We start from the raw sequence: 26,819 nt of genomic DNA on the forward strand, positions 1-26,819 counted from the left end.
GGGGGAGGAGAGATGTGTGATTTAATCAACTATGCCTGAGTTGTCAGAAACCGATTTGGGAGGCGTCATCCCCCAGTTATTAAAGAAAGAACTGAAGTGTTTCATCCTTCAGAGACAGGTCATGCATTACCAAGTTTGTAAGATACAAAGCGCATTGTTGAATACAAGGCTTCCTGCACGTGGCTAACTTCAACTTGATTAATACATTGAAGTATTAGGTCTGAGAAGGAAAGGTGTGCACATCTGAATGTATTCTAACATTATATGAATTATTAGCCACAAAAAGCCATTGACTTTTACCAATGTTAGATTTGCTGTGCTATTACCAGTGTGCATGAAAGTATAGAATCTGTCCTTTTGAAAAAAATCACAATAATGTCACATTTTCTGTCACATTTTCATAAACATGCCATAGGTCAAATCAAATAACAATAGAGAATATAAATTTCAGGCATAGTCTGGTCTTATACATTCAAATAATAGAGAATCCTATTCATGCTCTAGAACGCTGCATGGACTATCCATGGATTTTCAGCATAGGGTCACAGAACTAATATGCATTTTTCTCTTATTTAATTAGCATAACACTATGTTAAGGTCGAGATTATTGTTCCCATCTTACATAGGTGGAAACTGAGATTTAGAGCAACTAACTCTCTTTATTACTGACTTGCTGGTAGGAAGTGGCCCAAGTTGGAACCTGTGTCCTTCGGTTTCTGCCAATCCTGGATATGGTGTGAAGTTGGCTACAATAAACAAGCATTTCTATGTTGCTTGATCCCACTTGTACATTGCTTTGGTTATTTCATCAGCTTCTTCTCTTTTTCTTTTTTCTTTCTCCCCCAGTTTGCCATACATGTCTGCATCATAGAATCTTTGAATAGCAATGTCACTAGAAATTTTGGGTTATTTTTCCTGAGGCAGAATTATTGCTGGTTTTCCTTTTTTTATTGCTGGTTTTCTTTTTTTTTTTTTTTTTTTTTTTGAGACAGAGTCTTGCTCTGTCGCCCAGGCTGGAGTGCAGTAGCGTGAGCTCGGTTCACTGCAAGCTCCACCTCCCGGGTTCACGCCATTCTCCTGCCTCAGCCTCCTCAGTAGCTGGGACTACAGGTGCCCGCCAGCACGCCCGGCTAATTTTTTGTATTTTTTTAGTAGAGACGGGGTTTCACTGTGTTAGCCGGGATGGTCTGGATCTCCTAACCTCGTGATCCGCCCGCCTCGGCCTCCCAAAGTGCTGGGATTACAGGTGTGAGCCACTGTGCCCGGCGTGGTTTTCGTTTTTTACTGATCTGTCTTTCTAAGTGAGTATGAGTATTTGTGGTGAAGTTTGTGTATTTTCTTTATGATTCTATAGAACTTAGATAAACATCCAGCTTATTAAATGTATAAAATATGTTTGTAGAATAAATTAGTAAAATCAACAAATGCTTGAGTGGATTGATGAAAAAAAATGCATAGATAGATGGAAATATGAATGGTTGGATGAAAAGATGGATGGATGAGAGAAAACTAGGCAAGGTCCCAAAGGGAAATTGAGAAGTAGAACATGTTGGGTTAACCCCGTGATTCAGCAGTGGGAAAAAGAGAGCCGCAAGTTGCTGTGAAGTGTTGAAGACTTTCCAGAAGCCTCTCCACTCTGTTGTCAGTTGTTTTATCACCACTATTATAACAGAGGAAGCCTTAAGGATGATCATTTTATTCCAACGTTGTAATTATTAAAATAATAGTTTTTTAGTGTTTTGTCTTTTTTATCGATGCATACTATTTGTACATATTTATGGTGTACACGTAATATTTTGTTGCATGCATAGAATGTTAAAACCAAGTAAGCTGAATGCTGGGTAAGCCTAAAGTTCAGGCAAGGTCGGAAATACACAGAGAAAGTCAAGGGCATAAAAATACTTAGACCATGAAATGGGCTTGTGGGAGAGAACAAGACAGTGGCAAAGTCCAGAGAAACAACTGGGAGAAATTTCACTGACCTTTGGTATGGTTATTTAACTAGCAGAGAACTCTGGACAGAGATTTCATAGAAAGCTAGGGTCCTAGGGTCTCTGTCTCTCTCGTAGACCACCACATTAGCATTTCTGAGTTACATGGCTACCCCAAGTAACAACAAGTTTTTGTGGATTCATGAATTAATCCGTAAGCAAGTGAATTATATTTAACAATTATCAAGTACTTTTTCAAAGAGTAAGGCCTTCGACATCCTGTCCACCACTGTAGGTTTGTAGCCCTGCCCTGCATCCCTGCTCATGTCCATCTCCTCAGCTTTCAGTTAACCAGGAGACTTTCTGATTCTCCAGAATAGACTCCCCACCCACCATTATATATGCTTATACTGTACACTTCTTTAGAGCACTCCCTACATTTATTGATATTGATTTGCTCTGATGTCTATAAACCACAACAAAGACAGGAATAGTTGATTCATCAAACATTTACTGAGTACCTCCAGTGTGGCACAGAAGATTCAGCAGTGAGGAAGAGAGAAGAGGTGTTTGAGCTCCTGGAGCCAGCATTTTATCGACTGTTGGGACTGAACATGTTCTAAAAAGTGAAACATAAACATGATAAATTCAGAAAATGAGCAATTATAGAAAGAGAATACAATTATGGGAATGGTGATATATTAGAATACACCAAATTTTGTTTATCCATTTATCAGTTGATGGACATATGGGTTGTTTCAACCTTTTTTTAATTATTAATAATACTGCTATCAATATTTGTATATCAGGCTTTGTAAAAAACATATGTTTTCAATTTTCTTGGGTAAATTCCTAGAAATGGAATTGCTGACTCATATGGTAACTCTAGATGTAACATTTTGGAAAGTCGAAAAACTGTTTGCAGGGAGGCTACAACATTTAACATTCTCACCAGGAGTATTTAAATCTTTCCATTTTTCCTTATACTCATCAACACATGATAGTTTCTCTCTTTATAATTTTATCTATCCTAGTAGATGCAAAGTGGTATCTCCTTGTGATTTTGATTTTACCTTTACTTTTAAAGGCAAAAACTGCATGTAATTTTCCACCAACCTAATAACATTGAGTGTCTGGTGCACCCCTTGACATTGGATGGTGAGGTGAGCCCTTTGAGGAGTAGCTGAGATGAAAATGATAGAGGAACTAAGGAAAGAACATTCTTTACAAAGAGAACATGTTCTCCCCGTTTAAAAGCCCTAACAAGTCTAGCTTTGAAGGTCTGGGTAAGACATTCAGATTATGTTTTAAATATGATAAGATGTATGTCCCTTAAAGTTCATCTTGTCAACAGACAGGAGAATGGGTTGTTGTAGCTCAAGGAGAAAAGTGGGGTCTGTAGTATCTTCTCATTAGCGTAACTCTAATGATTAAGATAATGCGTGGCCCAAAGCTCCGTAAATGTTTGTTAAATGAAATAAATGAATGAATTATTCTCAGAAAGTTTATTCTCCACCATTGCAGTTCATTTACGCTTATAAAATTGAAATATTTTACTTCCTTCCTCAGTGTTTTTGACAAAGAAAGAAATCAGAATATATCCAGAATCATAGACTGGTTTGGAGAAAATTTCTCTCACCTTTCTCATTCAGAATACTAGTCTTCTTCAAAATCTAAGAGCATCATTTTTTCCCTGCAATAAAATTTCTCTCATTCATTTTTAAAGTGTTTTCCAATATAACACTGCAAAATTAACTGTCACTGTAAGCACAATTTGGCTAAATCTAACAAGACTTGCAGTATTGTTTTTCTCCTATATTTCTATAATAAAATGCTCTGAATACAGATTAACATTATTTCCTCAGTATTTGTTATTGTTTTACCTACTTCAAAACACAAACTGAAAGTTGTTTGATGAATGGACATAAAACTCGTTGGGTTTTACTTTATTGTCAGCAACTTCTGTTTTCTCATGCAAAATGTGATTTTGTAATTTTCTGCAGAAATACAGCCCAGCAGAACTCAGCTAATGCCTAGATGTCTAAGTTTCTTACTGAATGACTCTCTCTGACTCCCTGCCTTATGTTACTATTATAACTGCCACCACATAACAGAGTCAGTTTTAGGTGTTGCTTGCTTTTAGCCCTGGGCACTGTGAAGATTTAGAGTGAGTAGATCCTGTTAGGTTTGGAAATCAGATGTCAATCCAGAATCTGGTCCTTTTGGAGGTCTCCAAAGATGTAAGAAGCTCCAACTCATAGAGGCTGGAGAGGAACTCAAGAGCTAAAAGGTGAACAAGAGTACAAAGTCATGCAACCTGAAATGAGGTTTGTTTACTTTTTAAATAAACAATTACATTTTTATTGAGATGTAATTGATATAACATACAATTTACTCCTTAAAAGTGTATATATAATTCAGCAATTTTTAGTAAATTTGCAGAGTTGTGCAAACATCATTATGTAATTTTAGAAAATTTGTACCACCTCATAAAGACATACACTTGTACTCAGTCCTCATTGCCCCCTCATTGCCAATATACTTACTCTGTCTGTATTTGCTTATTCTGGAATTTTTATATAAACGGGGTCATACAATATGTGGCCTCTTGTGGTTGGCTTCACTCTCTAAGCATAATGTTTTCAAGGTTCATTCATTTTGTAGTATATATCGGTACTTCATTTTATTGCTAAATAATATTCTATTGCGTGGATATACTAAATTTTGTTTATCAGTTGATGGACATATGGGTTGTTTTAATCTTTTTATTATTATGAATAATTCTGCTATCAATATTTGTATACAAGGCTTTGTGAAGTCATATGTTTTCAATTTTCTTGGGTAAATTCCTAGAAATGGAATTGCTGACTCATATGGTAACTCTAGATGTAACATTTTGAAAAGTTGACAAAGTATTGTCTCTATAAAAACACGAAAAATTAGCCAGGCATTGTGGCGGGCGCCTATAGTCCCAGCTACTCTGGGGGCTGGGGCAGGAGAATGGCGTGAACCCGAGAGGTGGAGCTTGCAGTGAGCCCAGATTGCGCCACTGCACTCCAGCCTGGGCGACAGAGCGAGACTCCGTCTCAAAAAAAAAAAAAAAAAAAAAAAGAATATTTTGGCCATGCTAGGACTTTTTAATTTCCATATGGATTTAGGACCAGACTGTGAGTTGTTTTTGTTTGTTTTTTCCAAAAAATCCGTCTAGTAGTTGATAAGGGCTATTTTAGATCTGTAGTTCAATTTAGGGAGAGTTGCCATCTCAACCGTGTTCTAGCTTCATATCTATGAACATAAAAATATAAAATGTCTTTTCATCAATTTATGCCTTCTTTACTTTCCTTCAACAGTGTTTTGTAGTTTCTGGTGTATAAGTTTTATGCTGCTTTTGTTAAATGTATTCCCAAGTTTCTTTTTTATTTTTCCAGATATTATTAGAAATTAATATATTTTTATTATTTCCATTTTTGGATGATTCATTGACAAAGTATACAAAAACAATTGATTTATTTATATTGATCTTATATCCTAAAACCTTGCTGAAGTCATTTATTGTTTCTGATTGTAGATTCCTATTTTTTATTCAATTTAATGTCATCTGTAAATATAGATTTATTTTTACCTTTTAAATCTTAATGCTTTATATTTTATTTTTATTCCTAATTACTCTAGGTAATATGTCTAAAACCATGTTAAATAGATGTTGTAAGAACAAATACTCTTGCCTTGTTCCTAATTTGAAGAAAAACATTTTCGATCTTTCACTATTAAGTATGAAGGTAGCTATGGTCTTTAACAGTTTGAGGAAATTCCCTTCTATTCTAATTTGTTGAGTATTTTATTTTTAAAAGATGTTTGATTTGTGAAACAATTTTAATTATCTATTGAGATGATCATGTGGTTTTTTTTTTCTTTAGAATACTATTATGGGATATTACATTGATTTTCGTATGTCAAACAAACCTTGAATTTCTGATATAAATTCCACCTGGATGTTGTATATAATTCTTTTTATATATGGTAGATTCAGCTCAATAGTATTCTGTTAGGGATTTTTGCTTCTTTATTCATAGAGGATGTTGTCTGAAGTTTCCTTATAATTTATTGGTGTGGCTTTGTTATCAGAGCAATACCAAATTCACGCAATTGGTTATAAAGTGTTTTGTCCTCTCCAATTTTTTTAAAAACAATGTATAAAGATAGGTGTAAATTCTTTAAAGACTTAGTAGAATTCATAATTGAAACAATTTTGGGACTGGAACTGTTTTGTGTTAAGCCTTAATAATAACAATTCAATTGTTTTACTTGTTACAGAACCAGTCACATTTTCTATTTCTTCCTGACTCAATTTCAGTAGCTTAGGTCTCTCTAGGGAATGCCTATGTCATCTAAATTATACAATTTGGTGACACACAACCGCTTACACTATTTATTTATAATATTTTAATTATTATTTCCTAAGATCAGTAGTAAGGTCCACTGTTTCATTCTACACTTTAATCTGATACCTCCCTCTTCTTTAACATAAAGTTTCTTCAGTTTTGTTGCTGGTTCTTTCCAAAAATCCAACTTTTGGTTTGTTGAATTTCTCTATTATTTTTCTTTTTTTTAATTTATTTTCACTCTAATCTTCATTATCCCTTGCCATTTGGGCTTTATGAGCTTAATTAGGTCTTCTAGTTTCCCAACGTATAAACAAGTGATTGATTTGCGATATTTCTTCTTCATTAATATAGGTGTTTACAGGCATTAACCATTTCCTTAGATGCAGGCCCCACACTTTGTTATGCTGTGTTTTTATTTTCATTCATTTTAAAGTATTTTAAAATTTATTTTAATGATTGTTTGACCTATTTCTTATTATCACATATTATCAATATTAATTGTGCCCAGAATTGGTGGGTTCCTGGTCTCCCTGACTTCAAGCATGAAGCCACAGACCCTCCCGGTGAGTGTTACAGTTCTTAAAGATGGTGTGTCCTGAGTTTCTTCCTTCTGGTGGGTTCGTGGTCTCGCTGACTTCAGGAGTGAAGCTGCAGACCTCCGCGGTGAGTGTCACAGCTCTTAAAAGTAGTGCGTCTGGAGTTGCTTGCTTCTTCCAGTGGATTTGTGGTCTCACTGGCTTCAAGAGTGAAGCCACAAACCTTTGTGGTGAGTGTTACAGCTCATAAAAGCAGCGCAGACCCAAAAAGTGAGCAGCAACAAGATTCATTGCAAAGACCCAAAGCACAAAACTTCCACAGCTTTGAGGGGGAACCAAGCAGGTTGCCTGCTGACTTGGGTGGCCTGCTTTTATTCCCTTATCTGGCCCCACCCACATCCTACTGATTGGTTTATTTTACAGAGAGCTAATTGGTGCATTTTACAGAGAGCTGATTGGTCCGTTTTACAGAGAGCTGATTGGTCCGTTTTGACAGAGTGTTGATTGGTGTGTTTACAAACCTTTAGCTAGACACAGAGAGCTGATTGGTGTGTTTACAATCCTTTAGCTAGACAGAAAAGTTCTCCAAGTCCCCCCACACGTCCCAGAAGGCCGGCCAGCTTCACCGCTCACTGGGACTGCCAGTGGGAGCTCATCCCCTGATCAAGCCCAGCAGGCGCCCACCCGGACCCTGGGCTGGCCGGCGAGTGCCGCATGCAGCCCTGGCTCCTGCCAGCGCCTCTCCCTGCACACCTCCCCGCCCGCAGAGAGAGCCGGCTCCAGCCTTGGCCAGCCCCCAGAGAGGGGCCACCATAGCAGAGCGGAGGGCTGAAGGGCTCCTCCAGCACCGCCAGAGTGGACGCCGAGGCAGAGGAGGCGCCGAGGAGGCGCACAGAGCGAGTGAGGGCTGCAAGCACGAGATATTTCTTCTTCATTAATATAGGTGTTTACAGGCATTAAGCATTTCCTTAGATGCATGCCCCACACTTTGTTATGCTGTCTTTATTTTCATTCACTTTAAAGTATTTTAAAATTTATTTTAATGATTATTGTTTTACTTATTGCTTATCACATCACATAATTAATATTGTTATCAATATTAATATTATTAATAATTAATATAATAATATAGATATTATATTAATTATTTTAATTGTTATTAAAGTAAAATTATTATTTCTTATAATTTGATTGTAATTTTAATTAATTAATAAGTGTTATTACAAATATATTAAATATTTGATGTTATAATATACAATATTGAAATATAGATAATTTTATTATGTTATGGTGTAAAATATATTAATATATTTTTAAAACAAAGATGTTATACATTATAAATATGTTAAAAATGCATTTAAAAATATATGTCTTCACATATTTTTTAATTTCTCAAATACTTTTTGTATTGATTTTAAATTTTATTTTGTTCAATTCAGAGAATGTAGTTTTACTTTAATTCTTTTAAGTATACAGAGTCTTGTTTTACAGCATAGTGTATAATCTATTCTGAAGAAGTTTTCCCGTGCCCTTGGGAGGAATGCATATTTTGAAGATAGTGGGTGGAGAAACAAATATAGATGTGTTAACACCAGTTGCTTTGTTGTTGTTTAAGTCTTCTGTTTCCTTGTTGACCCTTGTCTATTTTTTTAATTCATTATTGAAAAGTAAGATATTCAAATATCCAACTTTCATTGTTGGTTTGTGTATTTCTCCACTCAATTCTCTTAGTTTTTTTCCATGTATATTGGAGTTCAGTTATTAGGTGCACGAAGTGAGGCTTTGTAGAATATGATGATTTTCTTTGGGCACTGCAAAAAGTTCTTCCAGTAAAAATACTGCCTTAAGACTTGTCAACCTAAAATAATCAAAAGGGTCTGAATCAAGTTTAAAGAAAATGTATTCAAGTGCAAAGTATAAGGGTGGCCAACCCAGAAAAATCAACTCCAAAGGAATAGAGTAAGTGTTTTGAAGTAAGACAGTGAAGGATTTATTTATATAGTCAGGGACAGAGAACTGTTCAGCAGTTTTAGAATTTTTAGAAATTTTTAGGAAAATGTCATTTAGAAAATGACATTTTTTTCATGCAAAATTGGTGCATAATTACAAAAATTTGATTATAGGCAGTTTTCCTTTTTGGGAAGGATATATTTACTATTTTTTGTAGGTGGTATAATAGTCATGGCTTTTCTGTCATCTGGTCTAAGCAGAGCAGGAAAACACAAGGGAAGTTAATTTTTAACAAGGTTCATTACTTAAGAAGGCAAGAGGTTTTTGTCCCTGACGTTTAATTCTCTGTAGTCACTGTACAGAAAAAGAAAAACAAGAAAGTGAGTTCGTCTATCATCTGAGAAACGGAAATCGCAACCATATGTGACTCAGATCGCTGTTGTCTCTCTCTCAAGGCTTAAAGTAGTTTTAGTGTTCTAACAGCTTTTAAGTTTTATTTATTTTCAAAAACTAGAAAATCTACACCATTTTACAGATGCATACTTCTCTAATCCCACTTTACACCCCTCATCTTTATGGACCGCAGTCCTTACCAGACCCTAAATTCAGCTGGATTGAGTGATTTTTCATCTGCTGAACACATCATCATGCACTCTACTGCCATTGAGTTCCCAGCTATTTTCTTATCTGGAATTTCTTTTTCTCTACATAGCTATACTTTTTCCAATCCACCCTGTAGTCGTCTGTGTGAATCTTTTGTTTTTTGATTTCCCAAATCTCAAAATATCTGCTATTTCCAGGGATAAGTAGCTATTTGAGAAATATTTGTGACCAAAAAATGCACGTGTGAGAAGTGAGTATTTGGATAAAGAAGTCTTTTTTCTGGGTGTTTATAGAGATCTCAATTCATACATTGTTTAGTTTAACTCATCTAAAATTTTCTCAAGAAATGTAACTTCTGTTTGTTGACACGTAATATTGAAACAGTGCTGTTAATGAGAAGAGCACTGGCTATGAAATCAACATTCACAGCTCAGAATAAAAGTCCTGTCACTATCCATATTTCAGAAAACTTACTAGTTTCTTAATTGAAGAGGTTTCACTTTTCCATCTAAAATGGGGATTATGACTACATATCAATGTTTTATTGTTGGTATTGTTATTATTGATATATTTGTGGTTATGTTTTGTTATCTGTTTACTTTTTAGGATTAAATGACATATGTAATACAATATCTAGCCCTAAGCAGGTGGTAGATTCAGAATAGTTAGAAACATGAGTCTAAATTTGTGTAAAGTTCACTTTGAAAAATAAAATTGCCCCATATAAGTAAATATGGTCTTCCTTCTTAGGAAAAAATAAAAACCTGGAGGACAAACTTTTATGTGTACTGTGATACTCTGACTTCAGAAAACCTGATAGTTGGATCTAATGGATCTAAGTCTTTGAGGAAAGAAAAAAATTTCCATCAATTGACATGGAGACATTGCTTGTTTCCTGAAAATACATCAGAAACATAGTGGGAAGTTTTAAATGCCTCAAGAAAGCAAAAGTATTTTAAAAATCCTATTAGATAGGAATCTAGAGAAGCTGGGCAATGCACAAGCATTTATCATGACTCAACTATATGTGAAGACTGCATTACAAATGAGAGATAAAACATGTTACACACAAGCCCACATTTTATTTCATTATCTTGGGCTGATAATGCCCTCTTCCCATCATATGGTGAAAGGCTACACCACTTTTTTTTTTTAAATCAATTTCAACTGCTTCTTCCATGAAACCTTTCATAATTAAAGATGTGAAGCTTCATCCATGTAAAAGAATGGCTACTGTATTAGGTCTCCTTAAATCAACATTTGAATTTTGTTTTATAGTTATTGTGTTAATCTGTGGAAGAGGAATCTGAAAAACAGGCTGCTTTCTGAATTTCTGTCAGCATTTGGGTAGTTTATGTAAATTATTTTAGGCCTCAGTTTCTAACTTCAACAAAAATGGAGATGATTATTTTTTCACAAATTTCTACCACCAGAATAATTTGGTAAAGAGAAGAACAATATACTCTGAATGTCACTAAAATCATATGCCCCATCAGTGAGAAATTCTCTGGATGAATAAGTGATCTACTATGCTGTGTTTACATAATTCCATTTCAAGAACAAAATTATTACATTTTTGAGTTACCCGTTCAGAACACATTTGATAAATTATATAGCATAAAAGTTAAATTATGGTCACTGACATCAGATATCTTGCTTTTAATTCCTACTCGGTAGCTGTGTGAACTTTGGCATGTCCTTTTCATTCTGCACCTCAGTTTACTCAGCCATATGTTCAGTGTTTCAACAGCTCCTACCTCATCAGTTTGGTGTTAAGATTTGATATGGTTTGGCTGTTTCCTCAGCAAGATCTCATTTTGAATCATAGTTCCCATAATCCCCATGTGTCTTCGGAGGGGCCCAGTGGGAGGTAATTAAATCATGGGGGCTGTTACCCCCATGCTGCTGTTGTTATAAGTCTACTAAAAAACGGCCGGGCACAATGGCTCACGCCTGTAATCTCAGCACTTTGGGAGGCCAAGGTAGGCAAATCACGAGGTCAGGAGATCGAAACTATCCTGGCTAACACAATGAAACCCCGTCTCTACTAAAAATAAAAAAAATTAGCTGGGCGTGGTGGCGGGCACCTGTAATCCCCGCTACTCGGGAGGCTGAGGCAGGAGAATGGCATGAACCTGGGAGGCAGAGCTTGCAGTGAGCCAAGATTGCACCACTGCACTCCAGCCTGGGTGACAGAGCGAGACTCCGTCTCAAAAAAAAGTCTACTAAAAAAAATGTAGAAACAACTTTGGAAATGGGTAACAGTAAGAGATTAGAACAGTTTGGAGGGCTCAGAAGAAGACAGGAAAATGTCTTCCTGATGTTGTTGTGATAGTGAGTGAGTGCTCATGAGATCTGATGGTTTTATAAGGGATTTTTTCCTCTTGGTTCTGCACGTCTCCTTCCTGCTGCCACATGAAGAAGGACATGCTTGCTTCCCATTCCACCATGATTGTAAGTTTCCTGAGGCCTCCCCAGCCATGCTGAACTGTAAGTCAATTAATCTTCTTTCCTTTACACATTAGCCAGTCTTGAGTATGTCTTTATTAGCAGTGTGAGAATGCACTAATACAATATTAAATGAGAAAAAGAAGCAAAGAGAACATAATAGTGCCAGGCCAAATGAAAATATTTATTATCATTATTGTCATCAGTATTTTAACCATTGTTTTATAAACTATATTAAATAATGCAAATTATGCTTTTTTATATTTATGATCCCTGAAAATCTGAGAACCCAAACTAGGTACCGTTAAACCAACTTGATTCTAAAATTTCGAGTAGCTCTCAGATTCTGTGACTATATATGACTTAAAGTGAAAAAAAATTGCTTATGTCTTCTTCACATCCATACAATCCCTCATATTTTGATTAGGCATAGCTGTCTATATGACAACCATGGTTCAGTAAGAAGATAATCCCAAAATGATAGTCCCAGGATAAGCCAAATAAATACATAAACTCTAGTGATTTTATTTGTTTCTTTTCATCATCTCAGAGCCTAGCTGTGTCCAGCATGTAGTTGGCATCTATAAATATTGATTGATTGAATGAAGTAGCATGGGCCTTCGGAGATCTAGGAAGAATGACATAAGTTGCTTAAGGTTTCTCCAAATGAACTAGTATTTACATGGCTCCGGCACTTGTTCTATTGCCTACAACAGGAAGATTGAGATGGGCCACCATGAGCCATGGAAAAAGAGGACTGAGAATAAACCACAGAGATTGCAATGGAAGCAGAGACATCTTAATACTTTCAACACCAGAGGAAGACCAGTGTGTCTTGTAAGAACATCATTAGATTTCAAATTTGCTTGGTTTGGGAAATCTCACTCTCAATTCAGAAACTTAATCTACTCAGATTTGTTATGAGAATTAAATTTGACAATATATATAAAGCCCTTATTGAAAACAGAGATGGCAAGCCCTTCGGGGGCCTGGATAAGAGTTACATGCTTTTAAACTTTTTGTTTTTGTGCTTGTTTTCCATCTATTTTTTTCCGGAGCTTAAGCAAGCTCAAAACTTGATAAATGAATGAATCAGTGCATAAATAAATAGATAGAGGTTGGATTGATAAGTACATGAATAAAAAAGTGTCTGAAATAATGAGGGCTATTCAAAGATTTTTTAAAAATCATGTCACAATGCAGAGAGAAGGTTTGATTAGAATAAGATTCCAGAAGCCTTTTGACTTTGCAAAGGCTGAAGAATGAACATGTGTCCTTCTCTCTGTGAATTTTTCCTGGCTTTATTCGTTTTGATGCAGGCCTTCTGTCAACTTGGCCAGAGTTCAGGTTACACCTGTCTCCTTTTGCACCCAGCGGGAAACTGCCCTCTCATGATTTCCCTGCTATCGAAAAGCTCCTGCTGTAGCTTACAAATCTAGTGTAATCCAGATCAACATACTCGGGCATGTGGAATGGTTCCAGTGATCACACAGCCTAGACAAGAATAACAAGTAACCCCTGTGCAGATGAAAAGCACAATTTCTTTGGAAGCCATAGTGACCTGGCTGTTATCAGACCTTCTCTGCTTGCTGATCTTCTACCTATAATTGAATGTTGATCTTTTCCCATGAAGCCTTTTGAGAATTTCTTAAAAGTAATGTGTTAACCTTTTATGTGTGTGTGAATGTCATACTTTCAGTACATATTTACTAGAATATGTTGTTTCCTGGGCCCATGTTAACATCTAAATTTAAAGAGTTAAAATTGTAATTCTCCCTGTTCTCTTGGAAATAATAAAAAACATACTTAATAATAGAAATAGAAATATAACAATCTTTAGTACAGCAGAAGCATAAGCAAAAACTTTACTATTATGACAATGTTTATTTCTTATTATTATTTATTATGACAATGTTTATTTCTTATACTAAAACTAATTGCTATTTGCATATTACATTTTTCAGTTGTGTAAAACACTTTCATTTGTTTGCATGTAGGATTCTTACAACAATATAAAAGTTCCTGTAGTCTCTCTATTTTTTTTCATATAAGGAGGTAGTATCAAAGAGGATCTATGAATTACTCAAAATGACTACTAGCAAATGACAACTAGGTTCAAAACAAGGACTCTTAGTGCAGCGCTGGCTTCAGGGTTCCTTACTTCTCCATAATTTTCACCATTTCGGAGGCTGGGACAGCTCTGCCGAATCATTGCTGCCTTCACTCCAACACCTGACATTGTGTCTCTCAACTATGCAATATATAGAACACTTTGGGCTTTTGGAGTCTATGAGGACTATTTGGAATCCTGGTAGGTACAATGTGCTTTCCAGGCAGGCAGACTTGTTCTTAAATGACTTGAGGCTCTGGTCCCTTATCTGTAAGATAGAGGTAAGAAAGTAAACACACACACACATATATACACATACATATATATGTATATATCTATTGTAGATATATACATACATATATAAATTAAGTATCTTTTATATGTATATATGGTAGATATGTATATATGTATAATGTATGTATACACATACATATACATTATGTATCATAGATACGTATATGTATATACATATGTATACTTTTTTTTTATATTTTGAAGATCAAATGGCAAAAATACATAAACACTTTGATATAGCTCCTGTGCCAATGGTGAGAGTGCTCTACAAACATTTGTAGCCTTTATTATCTATGTGTTTCTTTTGTACAAAGTGACGGTAAGCCCTAAACATTATCACTATTTTTAAGCTCTATGATAATAGTTTTCTTCTATGTTGTTTCCACATGAAAGAATAGGAATTTGCATCAACTGGCAAGTCCAAGGTCAGAGAGTTGGTTAGCGCTGTAGTTGAAGTCAGGCCTCCTAATAATCACTTCTGTTTCCCAGCCCACTGTCCTTTGACCAAGGCTATAGGAGAGACATCTATCTATTCCAGATCAAGCCTGTATCCTTCACAAGCTTACCTCAAGCCTCGTTGCAAAGCCAGTGGTCCAGAAGTGATTAAATGACTGATGGCAGCAGTTCTTAACTCACAGCTTTTATATTTCTTTCTATTTCCTTTCAGCTGACTAGTCTGTGCAACCCGATCCCACGATTGCAAAGGCAGTGACAATTTTTCTCAAAAGCCATTTCTTGAGAACTTTAAAGCTTTCTGTGCTGAATGACATGGCCATCTTCCGGAAACTTGGTAACAAGTTTTCTCCATGCACCCATGTGTATTCATTTGTCCCTTTCATATGTAAGATACTTTGAGAGGAGGGAAGGAGATTGTGTTTTTTTTGAGAGATTATTGTTTGCTAGAAAGTACCACAGTATGGAGACATTGTGAAAAGTTCAGTGCCTAATATATAAATGCTGCATTTAGTATGCACTGCTCACAGTCTGTTATCTATCTATTTAAACAGACATGGTCATCGATAAGTGTATACTAAAGAGTGCTCTTGACTATTGCCATCCACACTGACACCTGCAATCAGTGCTGACTCAACCACTTGATATGCTCTTGAAGTGGTTAATGATAGGCGTGGCATACCATCATTGTCATTCACGGAATAAGATGATTTAAGCTCTGCATAGGTTCAGCACATCTACCCCCACTTACTTACAATGGGTCTGGCATGAGCAACCTTCTGCATCCCTGAATAAACTTCACAGCTGCCTTCAGTGTGTTGTTTTATCCTTTTACACCCCATCCACCCACCAGTGGTACTGCCCAATAGTGCCTAACCACCACTGAATCTTGCTTTGTCAGTTTCACAAACACACAAAAGACTAAATAAGTGGAAAAGTCTTTTGAGTGAGGTTTCCTTCCCTTTTGTTTTCTGCACTCTCACTTCTTTCTTCTTTTATCTCTACCTTCCCTACCTATTCTCCACTTTCTGTGATTTATTATTATTATTATTATTAGCAGCATTATTATTAGTAGTAGTGGTAACACTGAACTTTGCTCTCCAGTGTTCTTAGCTCTAATCTCAATCTATTACTGTTTGGTTATGTAAACTACTACTTTACCTAAACCAGTATATTTTGCTCTTCAAAATAGGAATGATGCTTATCTTAAAAAAAAACAGTTTTGAAGGATAAATAGAAACATAAATTCTTATTAGGACAGTTTTTGACACACAGTAATATTTCAATAAAAGGAAGCATTGTTATTACTGGTGTCATCATTTTTACCTACAACTCAAGTATTCTCCGGAGAAACGCTCTTGCAATTCTGAATTCAAGGCAGTTTGAAGCATCACTGAAATATCTTTGCTGACACTGTATTAGGAAACCTGTTGACAACAGATTTGGAGGTTCAAGATTGAAACATTAAAGAATTAAATTCAAAACAGAAAAAAAAAACTGGCATGATTATGGTGACATATGAATTGTTCCTAAACGCAACAAAATATATCCTAGAAAAAAAAATCTACCAAAATATTTAGAGACTTCACAAGAGAATTGAGTTGAAGGCATTTGTACTACTTCACATTCCTTATTTTTTCTATGTTAATTTTCTGCAATTTTCATGTATTTTCACTAAATAATGCCATATTATAATTTAAACTAAATTTGATGATGAACATTACAAACCCAAATAATAAAATAAGATTCCTACTATCAGGCTATTTTATTTTTCTTCTAATTTTTATTTTCAGACATTATTACTTAAGATCACCTGTGCACCTCTCTTTTGTCTGTCCCCAGCAAGAAACCTAAAGACCAAAAAATTTAATTTTAAATCTCATTTTAGAGCTTATCCTCTGTCTGACCTTGGGCATGTCACTGCCATCACCTATAAAGCTGCAGGTGTTCTTCAGGTGACATCTTGTCACCAAATGAACCAACCAAATAGACAAAAGCAAAAAGTATTTCTTAGAATCATATCATTAGGGCTAACACATTTCTTGCAGCTCTCTCTGTCTATGAGTAATCAAATGGAAGCAAAAGCTGAGACTTTTTTTGATTAATTCAATATAGTAGAAGAAAACCTTGCTGTACACTCCTGAATTTCTAAACTATAACACTCTCTGACATATATAGATACCTCATTTTTTTTATTTTAAATTCCGGGGTACATGTGCAGAATGTGCAGGTTTGTTACATAGGTAAACATGTACTGTGGTGGTTTGTTGCACCTATTAACCCATCACCTAGCTATTAAGCCCAACAGGCTTTCACTATTTTTTTAAGCCCTCCCTCCCTCCACACCACCCCCTTGAAAGGGCCCGGTGTGTGCTGTTCCCCTCCCTGTCTCCATGAGTACCCATTTTTCAGCTCCCACTTGTAAGTGAAAACATGCAGTGTTTGGTTTTCTGTGTCTGTGTTAGTTTGCCAAGGATAACGCTTCCAGGTCCATCCATGTCCCTGAAAATCACATGATCTCATTCCTTTTTATGGCTGCATAGTATTCCATTGTGTATATGCACCACATTTTCTTTATCCAGTCTGTCACTGATGGGCATTTGGGTTGATTCCATTTCTTTGCTATTGTGAATAGTGCTGCAATGAACACAGTTGTGCATGTATCTTTATAATACAATGATTTCTGTTCCTTTGGGTATGTACCCAATAATGGGATTCCTGCATCAAATGGAATTTCTGGTTCCAGATCTTTGAGGAATTTCCACACTGTCTTCCACAATAATTGAACTAATTTGCATTCCCACCAAAAGTGTAAAAGCATTCCAATTTCTCCACAACCTCGCCAGCATCTTTTGTTCCTTCGCCTTATAATAATCACCATTCTGACTGGCATGAAATGGTGTCTCATTTTGGTTTTGATTTGCATTTCTCTAATGATCAGTGATGTTGAGCTTTATTTCATGTTTGTAGGCTGCATAAATATCTTCTTTTGAGAAATGTCTGTTGATGTCCTTTGCCCACTTTGTAATGGGGTTGTTTGTTTGTTATTTCTTATAAATTTAAATTTTTTTAGACTCTGGATATTACACTTTTGTCAGATAAATAGATCACAAAAATGTTCTCCCATTCTGTAGGTTGTCTGTTCACTCGAATGATAGTTTATTTTTCTGTGCAGAAGCTTGATAGTTTAATTAGATTCCATTTGTCAATTTTTGGTTTTGTTGCCATTGCTTTTGATGTTTTCATCATGAAATCTTTACCCATATCTACTTCCTGAATCATATTGACTAGATTTTCTTCTAGAGTTTTTATAGTTTTGGGTTTTACATTTAAGTCCTTAATTCATCTTGAGTCAATTTTTGTATAAGGTGTAGGGAAGGGGTACAGTTTTAACTATCTGCATATGGCTAGCCAGTTATCCCAGCGCCATTTATTAAATAGAGAATACTTTCCCCATTGCTTGTTTTTGTCCAGTTTGTCAAAGATCAGATGGTTGTAGATGTGTGGTCTTATTTCTGAGTTCTCTATTCTGTTCTGTTGGTCTATGTGTCTGTTTTTGTACCAGTACCATGCTGTTTTGGTTACTGTAGCCCTGTAGTATAATTTGAAGTTGGGTAGCATGATGCTTCCAGCTTTGTTCTTTTTGCTTGGATTTGTCTTTGCTATATGGGTTTTTCTGGTTCCCAATGAATTTTAAAATAGGTTGTTTTTTTTTTCTAATTCTGTGAAGAATGTCAATGGTGTTTCAATGGGAATAGCATTGAATCTACAAATTACCTTACAAATAACTTACAAATAGCATATATATTATATATTAGAGCTAAGGTAAAAACTAATGCAAGCAAGAGGAAGGGGAGATTTTAAATGGAAAGGTTAGGGAATGTCTCACTTTGGAGGCAACCCATGAGTAAAGATGAGAAATGGGTGAGAAAGTAAGCAGCCAGGAGCTCAGAGGAAAAACATGCCAGCCACCTTTGTGATTGGCAGGGGAAAAGATGCTGAGACAACAAAAATGGTGTTCTGCTGGAGCAGAGTAAACCAGGGAAGGAGAAATGGGTGTCAAGTTGAGAGGCAGCAGAAAGCCTGATGATGTATGGCCTTGGATGCTTTGAAACCATTTTGACATTTTTTTAAAAATAAAGGAAATGAAAAATCACTCCAGGGTTTTAGCGAAGGGATGGCATGATCTGCTTCTTATTTTAAAGGCTGACTCTGGCTTCTTGTGAAATCATAAAGTTTATCATCACTATGACTCAATAAATATAAAACCATGAACAAAATTATATAAGGATAAGAACAATTACAAAGTTGATTTCAAAGCAAAATAAAGTAGATTAGATTTACCAATTGTAACATGTATGGTTTTATGATTTTTGTTGCATTTGACCACATATTTAATCACATATTTAAGACACATAATACAATTGGAAAATAGTTTATAAGCTATATCTAAATATCTCCTTATTTTATTGCAATCATATAATTCATTTACATTTATTGTTATAACACATATTTGATCATTTAGATGTGTACCTTTTGTGTTTTTACACTTACTTTAATGGATACTTGTTTTACATCTTTAACACATGAAAAATGCTTAATTGACTACTTTTATGTTCAATTTGTTTAAAGAGCACACATTATAGGAACCATTTCATATTCTTCCAAAGTAGGATGTAAAATGAAAACTATAATCTTTTCTGTTTTCTTCATTGCTTATTTTTGGCTTAAAATGTAAATAGATTATATTTTAATATAGTAGGAACATCTTAAACATGTACAAATATGTTTATAAAAATAACATCTTTATAAATAATTTTATATTTACAACCACAGGCTTTGGAATCACATATAACACAGTGTGAATTCTTGATTTCCTATTTATTAGCTCTCTATCTTAGATATTTTTCTTAATCTCTCTAAGCTTTGGTATTAATTAAGTGTATAATGAAGAAATAATATTCTTATTTTAGGATTGTTTTATTTAATATATTTGGTGAACTTCCTGTAGTATCCCTTAAAAGTGCAGGTAGTAAAATTATCATCTCATCAGATTTATTCAAAAAAACAAAAATATTTAGGCCTAGCTCTACACTTTTAACAAAACTTTTAGTATAAAGTTTCAGGTTTGCAGCATAATCTGTACTGGAGAGCTGTTATACAACATCATGCCTGAGATTCACTTTTTCTAATTTCTTTATGTTGTTTTATTTTTGAACTGGAGAAATCAATTTTGTTTTTGTTTTTCGCCCTCTACAAAATCAGTACACTAAAAGTAAAAATGATGAACTTTTGCACATTTGAAAATATGTTTTAGTTATCTTACACCTGAGTGGCAATATGAAATTTTAAAGTATTTTATCAACTCAGAAGCATTCCCTTACAAATGCAAAATTCTGAATGCTTTCAGAATTTAGTTTTATTGGGCTGAGTGTGGTGGCTCATGCCTGTATTCCCAGCACTTTGGGAGATTGAAGCAGGTGGATAACCTGAGGTCAGGAGTTTGAGACCAGTCTGGCAACACGGTGAAACCCCATGTCTACTAAAAATACAGAAATTAGCCGGGCATGGTGGCAGGCACCTGTAATCCCAGCTACTCGGGGGGGAGGCTGAGGCAGGAGAATTGCTTTAACTCTGGCAGTGGAGGTTGCAGTGAGCTGAGATGACACCACTGCATGCCTGTCTGGGTAACAGAGCAGGACTCTGCCTTAATAAATAAATAAATAAATAAATAAATATAAAAATAAATTTAAAAAATAGTTTTATTGAATAGACTGGAATCAGATTTCTATTTGCTAACAAAGTTTATTTTTATTTGTATGTGTAATGGTTAAGCTACCAGTTTTGTTTGTATCTATATTCCCTATAATAAATGTCACCAGGATGTATTGTGTGTTTTCCTCAATAGACTGAGACATTTTGTCTGTTAGTTTTCTCGGTAATTATATCCTGTATCCCTCGGCTCTGAAACTTTCCAATGCTTCTTTAGGGTTATCTATGTGTTTTAAAGCAGTAAATCTCACACCTCAATTAAGCTCATCATTATTAGTTGAATAATACATCAGTTATTAACATAATCATTAAGAAGAGTTAGCAAGTCAAAAAACGAGAGGTTTTTTTATTAAAAGAACTAGAGATAAAACCAAAAAATAAGTTTAAATGAGTACATTTAAAATTTTTCAAGAAATAAGCCAACATCTACCATGAAGTATGGAGAAGTTAAGTCTTAAGAAAAACATAATTTAGAGAACCAAATATATATGCTAAAACTAAAATATGATAATTGACAAAGAACACAAGCGCAGTTAGAACAATGTAAGTGACACAGCTGAAGAGCGATTTACTAAATTAGAAATGAGATAAAAGAAAAAAAAGAAAATTAGCCAGAATGAGGCAAAGTAAAATAAAGAGTTGGAATATATAAATAAATATGTGTGTGTGTTTGTGTGTGTGTGTGTGTGTGTGTGTGTGTATACATATAACAAAAATAAAGATACTTGGGAGATACAAAGTCCAGCAAATATCTAATAAGAATTCCAGAAAAAACACTGGGTAAAGGCAAATCCTGAAGATGAAATAATGAATACTTAAAACCTGGAAAATAAAAGCAGGAGTCTTTAGGTAATAAGAACGTTGAAGATTAACATAAACAAGGAGAAAATTGAACACACAAGCAAAGAAAATGGGATCACAAAGCAATGCTGAGCCAATCATTCTTCATATGCATTCAGATATCCAAATAAATATTGTCTATAGTGATATGGGTCTGGTGGTGGTGGTAGTAGATACTTTTTGTTTCTTTTATTCCTTTTGTTCTAGAGAAATTAACATTTATTGAGCGCTTACTCTTTGGCACTGCAGTAACATGTATGAACTATTTTAATTCTTATAACCACACTATGGTTATAAGATTACTATAATTATCTTTATATTATATGCATATTTTAAAAAAGAAAACAAAGGTTATGCCATTACCTTTGTAAGCTTAGCTTTGTAAGGAAAGCATGTAAGCAAATAGAAGGGTACAAAATTCAATCCTAGAATTCTGGCTTCGAGCCCACGTCTTAACTGCTAGGATATAGTATTATAATTAAATACTAGTTAACATAGACAAGGATTACTAAATTCTCATGTTTGCAGTTGCCAGCGTGTTAAACAGTTAAAATTGGTTAAGTGAAAGAAGTGATAAATCAAGTATCATTTGATTTCATTTATATGAAATATCTAGAACAGCAAAACATAGAGATGAAAAGATTAGTGGTTGTCCAAGGCTGGGGGTATGGGGTGGGGTGGTATAAGGGGGTGATAGTTAAGGAATATGGGGTTGCTTTTTGGGATAATGAAAATGTTCTATAATTGTTTGTGATCATAGAAACACAACTCTTTGAATATACTAAGAGCCATTGAATCACACACTCTGAAAGGGTAATGTGTATGGTATGTGAATTAGAGCCAAATAAAGCTGTTCACATTTGTGCACAGCATTTGAAGCAAAAATTATATATACACCTTACAGAATTTTAGAGAGAAAAAATTCCAGTAATCTTATAAAAGCTTGAAACTAACAAATTATAAGTAAAATTATCATTAAAATTAAATAATAAGGCAAAAAGTCTAGTATATATTTAATTTCAGTAACTCAAAACAGATTAAATTCCCTTGTTAAAACTCGAAATTTTCAGAAAAGCTTTAAAAAATCTAGCTATATTTTATTTGACATAGATATTAACAAAAAAACTTCACAAGACATTTGAATAGATGAAGAAATATTCTAGATAAATATTAAGCTAAATAAATTAACTGTAACAATGGTATTATTATACTAATATAAATGAATACAGAAAGTATTAAGACAAGTCTATTATTAATGATAAGTGGAAAAATCCATCCAGAGTATGTAATAGCTGCAAATTTTATGCACTTCATTTTATCTTGGGAAAGACAAAAAAATAAATCAAAGTAATAAAATCAGGATAATAATTCTGATCAGATACTTATCATCATTATAATGAGATCCTAACCCCTAAACATTCCAGGAGAAAACAGTGGGATTGGTGAGCATGAGGGACTTTATATAGTGTGTACTTGGAAGGCCTCTGATGAACTACAATTAAGCTGAGATCCTAAAGAAATGTTGGGAGGGAACATAGTGATATCTAGCTCATAAACATTGGAACAAGTGCCCTGAGGAAGAAAAGAGCTGCTATTTTAAAGAGTGAATGATAAGGTCAGTGTGGCTAGAGAAGAAAACATAATAAGGGAATTGATGAGACACGTGGTCAGAGCCAAGAGCAGGTCATGAAGGGCATTGCAGGCAAACAGTGTAAGAAATTTGAATATCATGCTATTTTCTGTGGTAAGTCATGAGAGCATCTTAAGTAGGATTTTAAGTATGCCATGATTAACTTGGAGTTCAGAAAAATCATAGTGGTTTACAAATATCGCGGATTGCAGGAGTAGTTTTAGCACAAGGATTTGGAGACAAATGCAAGAGATAACAGTGGCAGCCCTTCAGGATGGTTGCTAGGTAGGGAGATAATGGTAGGAGGCGGGCTTCAGCACATACTGTGAAGATAGTGTCTATGGAATTTATTGATGTTTTGGTCATGACAAAGAGAGAAGTCAGAGGAGATTTTTCAGCCAATGTACTGTGTTCGGTCTCTGTCATGGGTATTGGGTGCTGATGAGAATTCCTCACTTGGCTCTGCAGAAGAGCACACTGAGCCTTGTCTTTTGCTTGAACTCCATGCATATCAAGCTTGTGTCCAGGGTCGCTCTGCTTAACATGGCATGGACTGCCAACTTCACTCTCTCATTTCTTTTCAATATCAGTCAACAGGAATATATGTAGACATACAGTTATTCTTGCCTGGTCTTCATCTGCTATGGTTTTCCTTTGGGAATCCTCCTCCCTAGAGAAGCATTGCAGCATCACTGATCTACACAGTCCTAGGCTTCGGGTCTTTATTGTAAAGTCCTCATTTAATGAGAGAGCAATCCTGTAGATTAGTGAAGAGCATGGGCTCTCTCTTAAAGGCAGAACCTGAGAAACAAGAAACTCCTCTGTTTACTGTGATATGAATCCTATGACTTTAGGTTATGGTAAGAGACTGAGGAAAGTGTTTACCTATCTTCCTCTAGTGTTACAGATTATTTCTATGCATATATAAGATATAGTTACATACATACATTTAATTATCCCTGATTCTGGCAATCAGTATTCTGTGCATTTCCTTTCATTTTTTAATGAAATATGCTTTCATTTTTAATCTCATGCATGTATTATATTGAGAAAATGAGAAATACTGAGTCAAAATCGGCACTGAGGTTTCTGTGGGAAAAAAAAATCACACACACAGAAAAAGTTGATATTCAAAAAGTGGTATTCAACAATGGGCCTTATGTAGCATCTAAAATAAAGGCTGGCCTGATACAAAACAAACACAAAAAATAATTATTTGTTTTAATAAATTGTTTGGAGGCTGCTAAAATTATTATCTGCATTAATTACAAATCAACATACTAGCCAAATTTGGAAAAGACAATGAAGTTTAAAATACATTGCATTTCTTGATTTTTAATTAAAAATAATTATTCATTCGGTGCAGAGACAGACAAATACACAACCTATTTTTAATTAAGACCAACTCAAATGCATTTTTGTAAAAGTGGACTGGCTTTGGAAAAAGGACTGAATTTTAAATAGACAAACTAAATGAAACAGGCTGTTACTCTTCTGGTAATAAAATATAAAGCTTACTATAAGGAAACACATTTTTAAAAATATGTTTTTTTAGACTTCCATGGATATTTTGATTTGTAAATACTCTTTCCACAAGGAATATCTGATATTTGATATCTTGCTAGATTTTATGTTTTATTTGATGCAATCTTCTCTGTATCTTATCAGATTCTTACAACAATCTTGTGAATTACGTTAGAAATTCTCTTTGTCTTCTTTAATGTAAAACTGATTGGTCCAAGGTTAACATAGCATGTGAGTGGCAGAGCCAGGATATTAATACTGTAACCCTGTGGGTTTTTCCCCCTCTAATTTCTTTACACTTGGCATGATACAATAGCATAGGATGTACCCTGGATTTTTCAGGACATTTATGTGGAGGGTGCCACTGTTCCCACTTGAATTATTCAATCATATGCATACTTGAAGTCACATTTTAAGTTGGAAACTATGGTAATTATAATAAACTATTAACTCCATTGTTTTTTCAAAATCATAAACAACTACAAAGTTTCCTGCAATATTGAGCAATCAAAGATAGAGGGAACTCCGTTCTAAAACAAGAAAAATAGGGGAACTTATAAACAAATGTCATCCATCTTAGTTGATCATTGGCTTCTCATGTTTTACTTGGAGAAATGTTCTCTCTACATAATTCCTCAGAAAAGACTAAAATTTAACGTACCAGCAACTGGATGAGATAAGCTGTAAGCTTTGAGTAATGACCCTGTCGCCTAGCTCCTCGATTCTAGAAGGCTGGAAATATTAACAAAAATTTAATTTACACATCAAAGTTCTTGTTTGAAATAGTCTAATATTTCATTCTATTAATTCAAAAATATTAATATTTATAATAATTTGCTTTATCTTGAAATCCAGTACATTGTGTTCCAAGGACATTATAATTTGTATTTTAACATGCTCTGTGAAGGACACAGATTAAATTCCTGATGTGTGGCATTAAACATTATAAAAGTGGCCTATATTTCTGCGAAAGAAGAATCCTCAGTTACGATTTTATTAAAAGAATAGAAATTTACAAAGGCAAATCTAATATCTGGAGAGACATGGAGTAAATGCATAGGATGTGGCTCCAAGTGAGCATTAGGTATAAAAACAGGCCACCTTTTGAACCTGTGCATGAAAAGCAAGGACTCTTACTGCTCATCCATTCTGTGGAGGAGAAGAGGAGGCCTAGTAATTGAGAGTGTAAGACCTCATGAGGCTTTGCAAAGTGGGGAGCCGTTAGGAACAATGACTTGACATCAGTCTCTTGCTCTTTGTGACAATAACTCTCTGAATATCTCCACCAGGTCATCCCAGAATACTTACACTTCAGTATCTGTTTGGTTTCCTCCACTTACTTCTCTTGGAGATTCTCAGTATAGACAAAAAGTATTTGTCCATTTTTTAGGAGCTCAAAAGATATTTTTTGAATGTATGGCATCTGAGTGAGCAGATCAAACGTGCTAAGATCTTTTTAAGAGTAAAACTACTTTAAATATCCATTTCATCTCTATCACTGAATAGTAATCGAGAACACTGTGAATTTAACCTTTCTGCACCTCAGTTTTCTCACCTGCCATGATTAAGGTAATAATAACTCACTCAGGGACTTATTCTAATTTTGAAAACATTGTCATTTACAAAAGTCCCTAGATCAGTGCCTGGCATATGTAAGATACACAATATGTATGAATTTCTCTTTTTCTTTCAAAGGACTACTGGAGCCAGTCCAGGCTCTGAGGGTATGAGGGTGGCAGAGAGAGTGAACCCAAAAAGTGAGGAGGAGATGGTGAAGCAAGCTCTGAGGACAACTTGACTGCCTGCAGTTAAACCTGCAGTGTCTCTAGGCAGGACCTGATTGTGCCACGGCGAATCAGTGAAGAAGCTGTTTGAGTAAGAAAAATCTTGGGTTATAAAACTCAAACTTGAAAATCAGAGAATGCCAATTAACCCCTGGACTTCTGGTGATCATGGTCTATGGTAAATAATGTTATTAAACAAGACTGGAATAGCATATTGATTTCACATTTTGAGAGGCCTTGGATGAATTATACAATTGTTTAATTTTATGTGGTCAATAATAGGGAACTGATGATATTTCTAAAAAGCACTGTGAAACAACTTGATAATGCAAAGGTTGATTTCATTTCAGTGTGGAAGTGATAAATTAGGGGTTGGAAAGATTAGAGTCAGGGAGGCCAATGATGACAATTGTTTAAAAAGATCAATCTCCCTACAAAATAACCTCTTCCTGAAATCACATCCCTGTCTAATATATGCAACACAAATCTCTTTTCTCTTGAACGTAATTTTGATTTGTAATTTAGATTAACTTGGAAAAGACATTGTGAACCCAACTAG

At 34.9% G+C, this 26,819-nt stretch overlaps 1 protein-coding gene across 1 annotated transcript in view; it reads left to right on the top strand.

Annotated features, from left to right (window-relative positions):
- The window catches only part of LOC129135766 (uncharacterized), a 337,314-nt gene extending 310,876 nt beyond the window's left edge, over positions 1-26,438 (top strand). Inside the window, exon 5 of the mRNA XM_063817396.1 lies at positions 26,172-26,438. The gene's annotated coding sequence lies outside the window, so the exon portion shown is untranslated. The remainder of the gene's footprint in view (positions 1-26,171) is intronic.
- The last annotated feature ends 381 nt before the right edge of the window (positions 26,439-26,819 follow it).

The sequence above is a fragment of the Pan troglodytes genome, chromosome 7 (genome assembly GCF_028858775.2).
Source record: "Pan troglodytes isolate AG18354 chromosome 7, NHGRI_mPanTro3-v2.0_pri, whole genome shotgun sequence".
NCBI classification, from domain to species: Eukaryota; Metazoa; Chordata; class Mammalia; order Primates; family Hominidae; genus Pan; species Pan troglodytes.